This window comes from Eucalyptus grandis, chromosome 8 (genome assembly GCF_016545825.1).
Source record: "Eucalyptus grandis isolate ANBG69807.140 chromosome 8, ASM1654582v1, whole genome shotgun sequence".
NCBI classification, from domain to species: Eukaryota; Viridiplantae; Streptophyta; class Magnoliopsida; order Myrtales; family Myrtaceae; genus Eucalyptus; species Eucalyptus grandis.
The window spans coordinates 70,386,711-70,398,732 of NC_052619.1; positions in this window are offsets into that span (position 1 = coordinate 70,386,711).

Here is a 12,022-nt window from a genome sequence, read left to right on the forward strand (position 1 = left end):
CCGAGAAGTGGGGATTTGAACCCATCACCTCCCCTTATTTAGGGTAACCGGGGCGTTTTAACTTATATTCATGTTACATTGCCCAAACCTAAATCAAATGGATCTATACCCAAGTCGATCCGTATTGCTAAAACGTTTTAATTAATATTCTAAGGAAAACCCACTTCTACTATATGCTAATTGATTAAAATTTTCAAATTAAATTAAAATAAAATAAAATCAAAAAAAATTAAAAAAAAAAAAAAAACTTATAAATTGAAATATTTATAAAGAATTAGACTATGCACATGCTTCTTATTTGAAGTGAACATATCATTGAATAACTAAAAATTTTAACTAAACCTAAAAAGCTCATTTTTATGATTTTTTTATTAAAAAAAAAAGTATTGTTAAAGCATTTTTATGCAATAAAATTTTTTTAACACTTTTTATGCAATACAAATTTAATGGAAATTTTTTATAATTTTTATTTTTTTAAAAATCGAATTTTTAATTTTTTAAATATAATTTTTAATTTTTTAAAATATAATTTTTAATTTTTAATAATTTTTTTCTTTTTTTTTTTTTTCTTCTTCTTCGGCCGCCATTGGCCACGACAACGGCCGATGACCAGCCACAGGCGAGATCAAGCTCACCGGTGTCCGGCGGGGCTCGATCTCGCCAATTTCGGCGAGGCCGAAGCCTCTCTTGATGCGGAGTGAGCTCGAGTCTTGTCGGTCATCGGCGAGGCTCGAGCCTTGCCATATCTAGCAAGGCCGAGGCATTGCCCAACGCCGGCGAGCTTGAGCCTCACCAATTGTCGACAAGCTCAAGCCTCGCCTAGTCATCGGCATCGACAAGCTCGAGACTAACCATCGACTAAGGAAGGACCGACCAAGAAAAAGAAAAAAAAAAAGAAAAAAATTGAAATATGAAAAATAATTATAATTTCGATTTTTTTATTAAAACATTTTATAAAGTTAAAGAATGACATGGGTTCAAAGTGGGTTTTCTAATAACCCATTTAGATCCATTTTTTTGTATTTTACTTTTTCAAACCCATTTATGACTCATATTTAACTTTTACTTAACTCATATATGACCCATTTAATTAAAAATTGGTCATAATAAGGTTTTATAATCCATTTTGCTAGTTCTACCCAAACCTGGTGAACTCTTCATGAAGTTCTACTACCATTACAAGTTAAGCACTCGACTTCTCATTGACCCAGGTTGCCCCTATCATCTGAAGCTGATTATATATAGTTACATTACTGCAGGTGCCTAATTTTAAGATAACAAAACCAGGGAACCTGAATATATGTCTTGTAATGTAACAGAATAATGACCGAAAGACCATGTATTATCAGGTTGACATTATTAAATTGAACATCTCATGTTTGATTGGATCTACTGTAAGACAATCGACCTTATTTAGTTAAGCCACTTATGTGATCACACTGGATTAGTGATGGCTCATCTGTCATTTCTAATGTAAGCTTGAATATCAACTCAAACTTGTCAATTGAATGTGATGACCCATTGTGTCTTTGAGGTGATGAAGGTGCCAAAAGCAATCAGTTGGCGTCTTCGGTTTTGAAATCTCATGATTGACAATTGACATAATCTGAGAAAAAACAATTTCGCTTTGATTTAAAGGGGATATTTTCTCATTATGTTCCCAGTCAAAATTGGTTGGGCCACAGCAACTTGTGAGAAAATCAACGATTGGACTTCTTTTCTAGGTTCTGTAGCTCTAACAACATGGAGATTAAGAGATTCCTACGTACCTGCTTTCAACTTTCAAGGATCGAATGAGTGCTCTTCCTTTTGCATGATTATAAGTAGTTTTCTTAGGAGACCCACTTTGAATTACAGTTCGTTTGTGAGAAATTATTTTTCGACTTTTTTATACTTGGATGACAAGAAATTTATTGATCTATGAATAATTTTTTCCATAAAATACATATAACAAATTTAGATTGAAAGAAAATGATTTCCGCTTTTGTCAAGAAAGAACCATTTTTCCTAAATCATAAAATATATAAAAAAAATTGTTTAATTTTCTTGAAAAAAAAAATTACGAAAAAAAATTAATATGAAATTTTCAGCAAATAAATCCAGCTTTAAATCTATTAAATCATGACCTAGGACCATACTAGCTTGTGCGTCCACGCAATAATTTATCGTCCTTGTCTTTTGCCGCGAACTTCTTCTTTTATATAATATAATAAGCAGACTGACATATGCTTCGTAAAGCTTCGACGAAAACGAGAGATAACGACGAAAGCTCTTTTTGTGGCTGACAGCTTGAGCTTAATTGACAATACAAAGAGTTCATACTCTATAGCAAGGAAGTCCACTTTACTATTTTCCCCCTCTGATATGTTTCACAGCTGTTGACCACGGGTGCTCTAGAGGTGCTTATCAAGCATTATAACAAACATATAAAGTTGATATTCTCGAGACATTTATGAAGAACAGAGTATGATATGATACAATTTATGCAGAAAAATACTCTTAAAACACCTATCTGCATTGGAATAATGCTGGAGAAACAGCAAGCGGTTCACAGAATACGCCATAATTTTGTTACACGCTCTCCCAAATTGGACCCAGGAGGTTTAGATTGTCGCAACAGCTAGCGTTGCCATCGGCTTTGGCAGACTGATTGGCAGGTACAGATTTTGATGAAGTTGTCTTGTCGTCACCCAGTCGACATGAATTTCAGCTAACCTAAGACACAGTCACCGTGCACTATCTGTAGGTGGCCCTTTCTATGCCCTTAGCCACAAGGCCTTCCAGCAAATCGACAGCGATATCATGCAAAGCCGTCCAGATAACTCTTGGAAATGTCAACTTTCTTGCATGACTTGCTAGATTTTCCGATGCAAAGGAAGCAGAAGCTGTCGGACTTCTAGATTGCATCTTCTGAAGAAATTATGGAGCTGACTCTTGAAAAAAATTCAGAATCCATGAATTACACATCACTTTATATTTGTTTCATAAAAAAAAGATGATTTGATAAATATCTTCTAAAAATATTCATTTATATCATTTAGGAAATTAAATTATTTTTATTATTGATGAAAATATTTAAATATAAATTATTATTTATAATGAAAATATTTTTATTAATTGATTATTTTAAGTGATATACATTTTTAAGAAAAATGTTTTTCAAACAATCCTCTTTCTTCGAAACAACGAAATCTAAGGTTATGATTTTGAGGACTCGCACACAACTTGTTCCAAAATCTCGATCTCTCCGTAAAGTCTCGAGGCCACATTTGTCATATGTTGCATGGCAACTTGATTGATTTGTACACACATGATACACTCACGATTTATATGCATCTATAGAGACGTATGTGTGTTGGATTGCTCCTCCCTCTGGCTGGAGATAGCCCCTCCCTCTGGTTGGATTAACCTCAACACCAACAGGGTCTCTAAAAGCAACTCGTGTCCAGCTTTGGTCGATGGACTTCTCCGCAACGAGTCAGCCAATTGGCTTGCCAGTTTTGCTCAACATCTGGGAGTGTGCATTAAGAGATGAACTTTGGAGGTACTCTTTTGGGACTCAAATTGGCAATCTCTTTGGGAATTCTTAAAATAACTGTGAAGGTGGACTCACAAGCGGCAATTGCACTGTTTCAGAAATCCGCTATCTCTCACCATTCGGCGAAATCCTCTGACTTTTGAATTTGGAAATCGTTAAGTACTTCCACCAAGTCAGAATTCTTCATGCTTTTAGGGAAGAAAATTTATGTGCAAATTGGTTAGCAAAGTGGATTATTCAATCTTGTTATGTAAATACTACTCCGGCATTAGATAGACCATCAATAGGTTTAATTCCCCTATTTAAGCTTTATTAGGCGAGTTTAACGTAATACTCAGATTTTGCCCCGTTTCTTAAAAAAAAAAAAGAAAAAGCCAGTCACAGACTCACAATGTTGTGGAGCCAACAATCATGAAGCTCCTTTTCTTTTATATATATATATAAATATCTAGAGAGATTTCAAAACCTCAGTTTCAACATAATTCGAATCCAATGCAAGAGTCAATCATGTCCTGAGACCTTGGATCCACTATATCGTGTTGATGCGAATCATTTGGAAACCGTTCACTTTTTATACTTTAATTCTACAAAATAAAGCATTCTCAGCTCTATGCTTTATCTATCATCTTTATGGCTGTGGATAACGAGAACCAGAAACGGTGGCTGCATGGCGACAACAGGAAATGTTCAGAAAGTAAAGAAACCCAAACGCAGAAGCTAACGCTTAAGAAGACACTGGACATCTGAATCTTTTAATCTTTGATTTTCTTTTTCAAATAAAGCAAGAGAACAAGCATCAAAATCTTCATGTATAAAGTAAGCGATTAAAAAGTACATAAATCAACATATCCCCCTAACCCATGTCTTCAATCTCCAAAAAGATTTTGCCCAACCATTCCATGTACATAGTAACAACCCAACCTTTTTCCATTTTGCTTCAAAAAAATGGCAAAAGAGATAAAAAAAAAAAAAAAGTCCAAAAAAAGACAATAAAAGGCACGACTATAATAATATGCGATCCATCACCTTCTTGCCAAAATTTTCTCTGACGAAATCTTCATGGTGATGATGATGAAGTCCGGCTTTGCAAGCCAATGTCGTTGTGCTTCCTTGAAGGACCAGAGGCTGGTAGTGGGAAGTGTCTAGGCAAGAACCCCAAGAAGTGGCCGATCCCATTATCATGAGGTTGCTTCGGCTTAATCTTAAACGCATGCTGGGTGCTTCTTGATCCATGACAATGCGCAACAAAGAGAATGAACAAGTACAGAGACAACCAAAGCAGCAACTTAAGAGCTCGTATAAACACACCCATGTTTCACTTCTGGGTACTCTGTGCTGGCTTGGCTTTGGCTGGGAAGATTGGAGTGCAAAAAGTGGTGAGAAAACCAGAATGAAACATGGGGCAAATTTGATCAAATATGGAGGACTATCGGCTCATGTGATTTTGTCAAACGTGCGTGAGAACCAGCTCTGTCTAGTATCAAACTAGCCAAGCTACCAAAGTTAGGATTGAAGGAAAGAGGGGGGAGGGGTACCAAATGGGGTAGAAGCTAAAAAGTAGAAAAAGATGGAGAAAGCTTTTGAATGGGTCTAATTGGTTGAAGAGTGATCTCAAGAGAGGAGTGACGTCCATCAAAAGAAATATTTTCTCTCTGTCAAATGACAGGAAAAGGAGAGAGAGTCTACGGTACGACGCTTTACATAACTTGATGCGATCTATCTCATCGAATTACCTCACCTTATTATATGATCAAATCTTCTTATTGACATGTGACACATCAAAATATATATAATGATACGAGAGTTCCAAGATAGTTTGTTTTAGTAATATAATATTTAGAGAAATGATTATGCAATAATCTTTAATATATCGTAAGAATAATACTTTATTTCAGATCACTAAAAATCAAATTATAAATGATTATAAATTATTGTAAGATATTTTAAAAAAAATTGTAACTCATAATAAATTATTATTTTCACAGTACGTTAGATTTATTATGACAAACTTACAAAAGCAACATGTACAAAATTATGCTTACACCATCAATGATAATTTAGATAAGTGAATCAGATCAATAACCCAATAGAATCTACCTCATCAATAAGCATACTGAATTCGCAGGACACTAAAAGAATTCGGCAATATTAGTTTTCTCGATAAGGAACATGTAAGAGGACTTTTTTTACCAAAAAAAAAAAAAAAAAATGTAAGAGGACTTTTTTTACCAAAAAAAAAGAAAACATGTAAGAGGACTTTTTTTCCCTGGACAGGAGGAACAGAAAAAAGATCACGTGGGCCAAGCAATTGAAGAGAAAAGAGAGAAAAGCAAGGAGGTTGATGTTGTGTCATATCCCCTATCTTTATTTTGTGTAGGGTTAGGTGAGTGTTTGGTCCCACTTCATATTGATGGCACAGGACGACTTGAGGAACTGGGAAAAACTGTAGTTTCCGACCCCGCCCTCTGTACAGGAAAGCCTGTCCCAGCCTTGATTTGATCACTTCTCGTTTCCTCTCACTCGCCTTTTCGTTTTCTGGTCAGCCATTCCCCAAATTAAAGGTAACCGCAACTCATGCACTCTCTCTCTCTCTCTCTCTCGATGAGTTGACGTGACCACTTTGAGGATTCACAAAACTTTCTGCTTTTTAAGTCTTGCATTTTGAAGTTGGGGTAACTTATAGTGGAGGCCTTGAGAGAGGCATGTACCTTTTCACTTTCTTTAACTTGGTCAAAATGACAACAACAAAAAAAAAAAACTCACAGTTTCTTCTTTTTTCGTTTGGTTTGTCAGTAAGTGCAAATTCATGTTTGATCTTTACCTCCATTTCTTTGGACCAATTTATTTTTAATCATTGAATAACATATTTTTGAAAATTAAACTTTGTTGATTATTCATTTATTTGCAAAAGAATTTTTTTCTTTGACATGGTGGGGTGAGATAAAAACTACTATTAGGGACCTTAGTAACTTGTAAATGTGCATATGACATCTTTTAACATTTCGCATGTAAAGATTGAAACTTGGAGGACATTGATACAAACGATTTCCTCAATGGAAACCCTAGAGATTGTGAAATTTTGTTAAAATATATGAAAAACCAAACTTTCTTTCCCAACAAACAAAAATTGACAATCATTGTGCAACGATCTTAGTAATCAATCAAGGTTTATTTTTATTTTATGGACGTGATGAATTAGGTGGTGAGATAAGATTGAATATATGATTTTCATATACAGTGATTTCTTAATATCACTTAATATCCCAATTATATGTTGTTATCTTGATTTGCTTTTGTTTTTCTTTTGGTAAATAAGCAAAAATGTTTTTTGATCTTTGCTGCAGACTAACCTCACTTGAAAATTCTTACAACTTCCCTCTCCTTTTTTCAAATTTTTATGGGTTCTCGAGCTGATGAATGCTATACGCATCCTTTTCTTCATTTATCTATTTGCTCGTCTGCTTGTGGGAGTACTTTAAACCTTCATCGGACAATATAGTGCTGAAAATTTCAACTTGGACAGTGTAGTTAAAATACGACCGACCAAGTGTTTCTATAAATTTGTTTTACTCCTTGACACCCAAAAAAAAAAAAAAAATCATTTTCTCAATTTAAGATCGATATTTTTAGTTTCTTCATAAAGTACCCATTAAACAATTGGGTTATGCTACCTATAAACTATAAATTCCATTTCGCAATGTTCTTAGAGGGTTTATTTCCAATTTATCTTTGAAAAAAATCATTATAAATGTAATAACATGCATATTATTTGATTTTTTTACAAGTTTAACTTATAGGCATTCTATTTTATTAGCCGGATTTTTTGGGGATCTATTCTACTATTAGTCAAGTCACCATTATGATAAATAAAAAAAAGAGTCAGCATGAAATGGATTACATTAATACTTTAAAGTGTTACTTTTCTACTTTTGAAATAAATCCGAAGACACAGAATTTTTGTGTTGGAGTGTAAACTTTAGCATGTAGACGGGTTAAGTTCTAGTTCGACACAATGAATATATTTCATACACTAAAAAATCATCTCTAACATTTGATCTGATGAGTTTCATGAGGGCCTTCGGCGGACAGCGAGTCTCATCAAATATATTCGAATACATGTTCTACCATCCTTATCAAGAAATTTCTCCCTAAATAATTCTTGTGATTGGCCGTACGATGGGAAGATAACACAAATGATTCATGAACTTTGCTTCAATATATAATGTGGTCCCTGAACATTTAATTTGTTTAATGTAGTCTCCGAACTTCAACTCGATATGTAATATGATCCCTAATTTTTTAGTTTGTTCAACATAGTTCATAGAACCTTTGATTCATTTTCAATTTGAGTCCCCAAACTAGATAATCTAAGGACAAGATTGAATTTGGAGATATAATATTTCAGCAACTAGATTGAACATTTACAAAAAATTCAAAGATCATATTAAATAAACTTAAAATTCATGAATCATCTTGCATATTTTGTTAATATTTATGGACTATATTAAATGAATTAAAAGTTTATGAATTAAATTGAACATTGAGATAAAATATATGAACCATTTGTGTAATTATCCCAAAGATAATTAGACCTTGCATTGCATTTTTTTGAGAAGGTTTGTTCTCATATGGGAAACATGTTGTGTGTACGAGTGAGCATGATTCCAATGTAGAGCCAATAACCAAAGAACTAGATAAGTTCCCACCATGGTAGATTTTAGGCTAAAAAATTAGAGAATCGGTTCTAATGAGTAAGTTTCAAGTTACTAGAACAAGTTTTTGTATTTTTTTGTTCTATCCGATTATGAGTGTTTAATTTAGAGCCAGTAGCTTGGACTTTCATTTATGGCATATCCATGAATAAAATATTTACATTATTAATATTTCATATTTTTCGTATGTCTTATTATGAGTTATAATTAATAGATCATAATGGTAAATGATAATCATTATAAATAGTAATTTCCTGCAATCATTCAATTAAGGATATAAGTGGAACCATATATATCCTAAAATATATAATAGGGATCCCGTCCAAGTTTAAAAAATTTGAGAACTGATTTTAATGAGTAAGATTCAAGTGAAACTTGAATTGATTATGATACTACACACCTTCAGTTGTGTGACTAATTATTCTGATTTCTTAATTCTAAAGTCGGCCCTTTCGAGATTCACTGCCACACCTCTTTAATGAGCATATGGGTTTCAAGTTACCGCCGGTAAATAATTAGCGTTTTATTTTTCATTTTTTCAAAAACACCTAGTAGGGAAGAAAAGCTCCTCCGCAAGTGTTCATCGCCATCGATGCGTTGGTCGTAACGTGTAACCATCACTGTATCGCGAACCGACACACCAATCGTAAAAATTTCAATTGCACGCGTTTGGCTTTTGTAAATTGCATGGAAAAAGTAGATGGTGACTGCAATTCTGCAGCGGCGAGTGTGTTGTAGATGGGACTGCAAGTCTGCAGCTGCAGGGGGGTCGATTTTGCGGCAGCAGTAAGTGAACAAATCTCGTACTATTTGCACTTGCAGACTGAATTTTTAAGAAATCTATGTCCCATTCCTTGTACTGTTTGGACTTGAGTATTTTGCACCGAAAAGGCAAAAGATTGAAAGGGACGATTTTTTGGCGTTTTTAAATGACGGAGCAGGAAAAAGGAATGGGATTCTATTTTCCTTATCATCTGTTCCTTTATTTCCAAATTTTTATCAAAGTGAGAAGACAATATATCAGAAGCTGATGCCAATACCCTATTTTTGGCAAGTAATAGAAGTAACACCTCGATGCTCAAGTGTTAAAATGATTGCAAGTCTTTTGTAAGATCGTGCATTCAATTCGCGCCGTAAGCAATTTATAGATCTATCAAACGGATGATCAAATAAAATTGTTCGACTTAAATTAACCTATTTAAATCTTTCTGATATATTTCCATACAATACAAATACTCGAGACCTATACTCAATCCAATTCATATTACTAAAAAACTTCAACACTTAACCTAATCTAGAAAAATCCTTACCTAAATTAAAGTGTGAGTACGAAGTGAAAGAGAGCGAGATGGAATGAGGGCAAAAAATAGTCATAAAGATGAATTGAGTATAAATAAGGTATGTACTCATTTAACACTTATATTATCTTTGACTTTGCCATTACAACCCATTTATCGAATATAATGTATATATCAACCCAATTCATCAAATATGGATAAAAAAATGAATTTATGATTAATTTTTATAAATTTAGAGAACAATTCCTGCTCTATTGTCCAACTAATACTGATTTGCCAATTTCGGAATTGAGTTATATGCTTATGCAAAATATTTACAATTGAAACCAGACATTCCGTACTTTAGGGTAAAACACTCAAATTCTTGCCTTTCTGTTGAAGAAAGAAATAGTAACTTAGATGTATCTCCCACTCTTTCGTTTCTTTGTTAATTTTTGGGATAAATACATCATAAATCCTAAAATTTATTTTCAAATTATAATCAAGTTTTAAAAGTTTCAAATAGTGCAATCAAAATAATATGTCTGAAAAAATAAGAAGTGCGATAAAGTATTCCAGCAGTTAACGCAGTCAAATTTGATTACTCGAGAAATGTGATATGACGCAAAGTGGACTCCACCTTAGAAAAAGTATCAATTGACAAACAAAACGGGCCAAATAAAAAATAAAATTTGTTTATAAAAAGAAGTTGGCAAATCGCACAGAAAATCTTGTTAGGGACGGCACCGCCACCCGTTTTCCCCAGGGCCCTATGCAGCAATGAGGGGCTCTTGCAATGGTGACGCCATTGCTTTTCTCCCACCGCACCAGTTCCAAATGCAGTGAAGGACGTACGAAGCGTCTTCAAAGGTGGAGAGACTCGAGAGATAGAGCTGGTGGTGGCGAACGTATGAGATATGTAGAGTTCTGATCATGTTACGAAAGCAAATTGAGTGTTTATTTGAAACAAATTGACTGTGTCGAGATTTGATCACGGTTAAATTTGCAACGAGATCGTTGGCATAAGTGCTAGCCGTCGTGCCACCTCCTCACAGGGTCCATTAACCGTCGTAAGGGAAGATACGGAAATTACCAAAAATAACTAAATTTATTATAATTATACGAGTTCAGTTCTAATCATTTTTTTTTTTTTTTTTGCTAATTCAATTCAAACTTTTTGTATTTGTGTTAATTCAATTTATCTAGCCAACTAGTTCTAACGTGGGATCGGCTCATTTTGGTTGTCCATCCAATGTTGACATGAACAAATTTCGATAATAGTTTGTTCTAATTTTCCCCCTAGCAGCTAGTGCTAGGCTAGGGCCATGAAGCCCTCGTCAACCGCAAGCAAGGGTCATGGCCCTTACTCAACTTTGCTCAAATCTATGTGAGGCTTGGGGGCTACCTCACACCTAGGACCCGGGCCTCATGCCCACATTGCAAGAGAAATTGTATTAATCTTCAAGACCCACACACACGACAATCTAGGTGTGAGGCCTGGGAGCCACAGGCAAAGGCAGCCATGACCTCGCTAACTATAGGGGAGGTTGTCTTCGCTTGCGGTGGATGAGGGCTTTGTGGCCCTTGCCCAGTAGCTTGTGAGGAGAAAAAAAGAAGAAAAGAATGAAAAAAAGAAGAAAAATAAAATATTATTAAAAAATTATCTATGTTAGTGCTGGCTGCCTAAAATTGAGTTGATAGATTAAATTGGTATAAATGTAAAAAATTTAAGATCAAATTGGCAAGAAAAGGGATTTAGTATAATTGCAAGATTTATAACTTCTTTGTTAATTTTTTCAGGTGAAGATGAGGTGGTAGCAACGTCATTTTCCTTATTTATTTATTTATAAATACACGAATTTAATGTAGTGAATCTATTTTTCCTATTTTTTGACATAATAAAACATTTAGCAACATCTCATCTGGTTGACCCAAACACTATATCTCTCTTTCTCTCTCTTCGCGGTTGTTCTTTTTTTTTTGTTTGCAGCGCCACGTGTGTAAAATATTTGAAAAAAATTACTATATTTGTACTTTCCATCATTCAAATTGGATAAAGTTAATGAGATGGCAATAATAGACTCTTTGGACGAAGTTTTAAGAGTTAATTGACTCGTACTATGCATGGAAATTCAATTATTGAGGCAAATGGGGATCATTACCAATTGTTCTAAAAATTTAAGTTATTAGATAAATACATTTTTTATTCTTTAATTATTCTAACAAACCATGAGTTCATGTTTTGGTTTTTCAATTTTTAAAATTTGTGATGTAATTTTTCCATTTTATACAACTATATTTGAGAACATTAACATTGAATAACATGTGATTAAAATATAACTATCATGTCTTAATTTCTAGATGGGATCGGACTAGATTGGGAACTGATTACCCTTAGTTAAAGTGACTTTTGATAATTGTTTAAGGTTTTGGGATCATGGACCTGACTAGATAATTTGGTCCAATCTAATGAAACCAATCATTTAGCAAAAAAA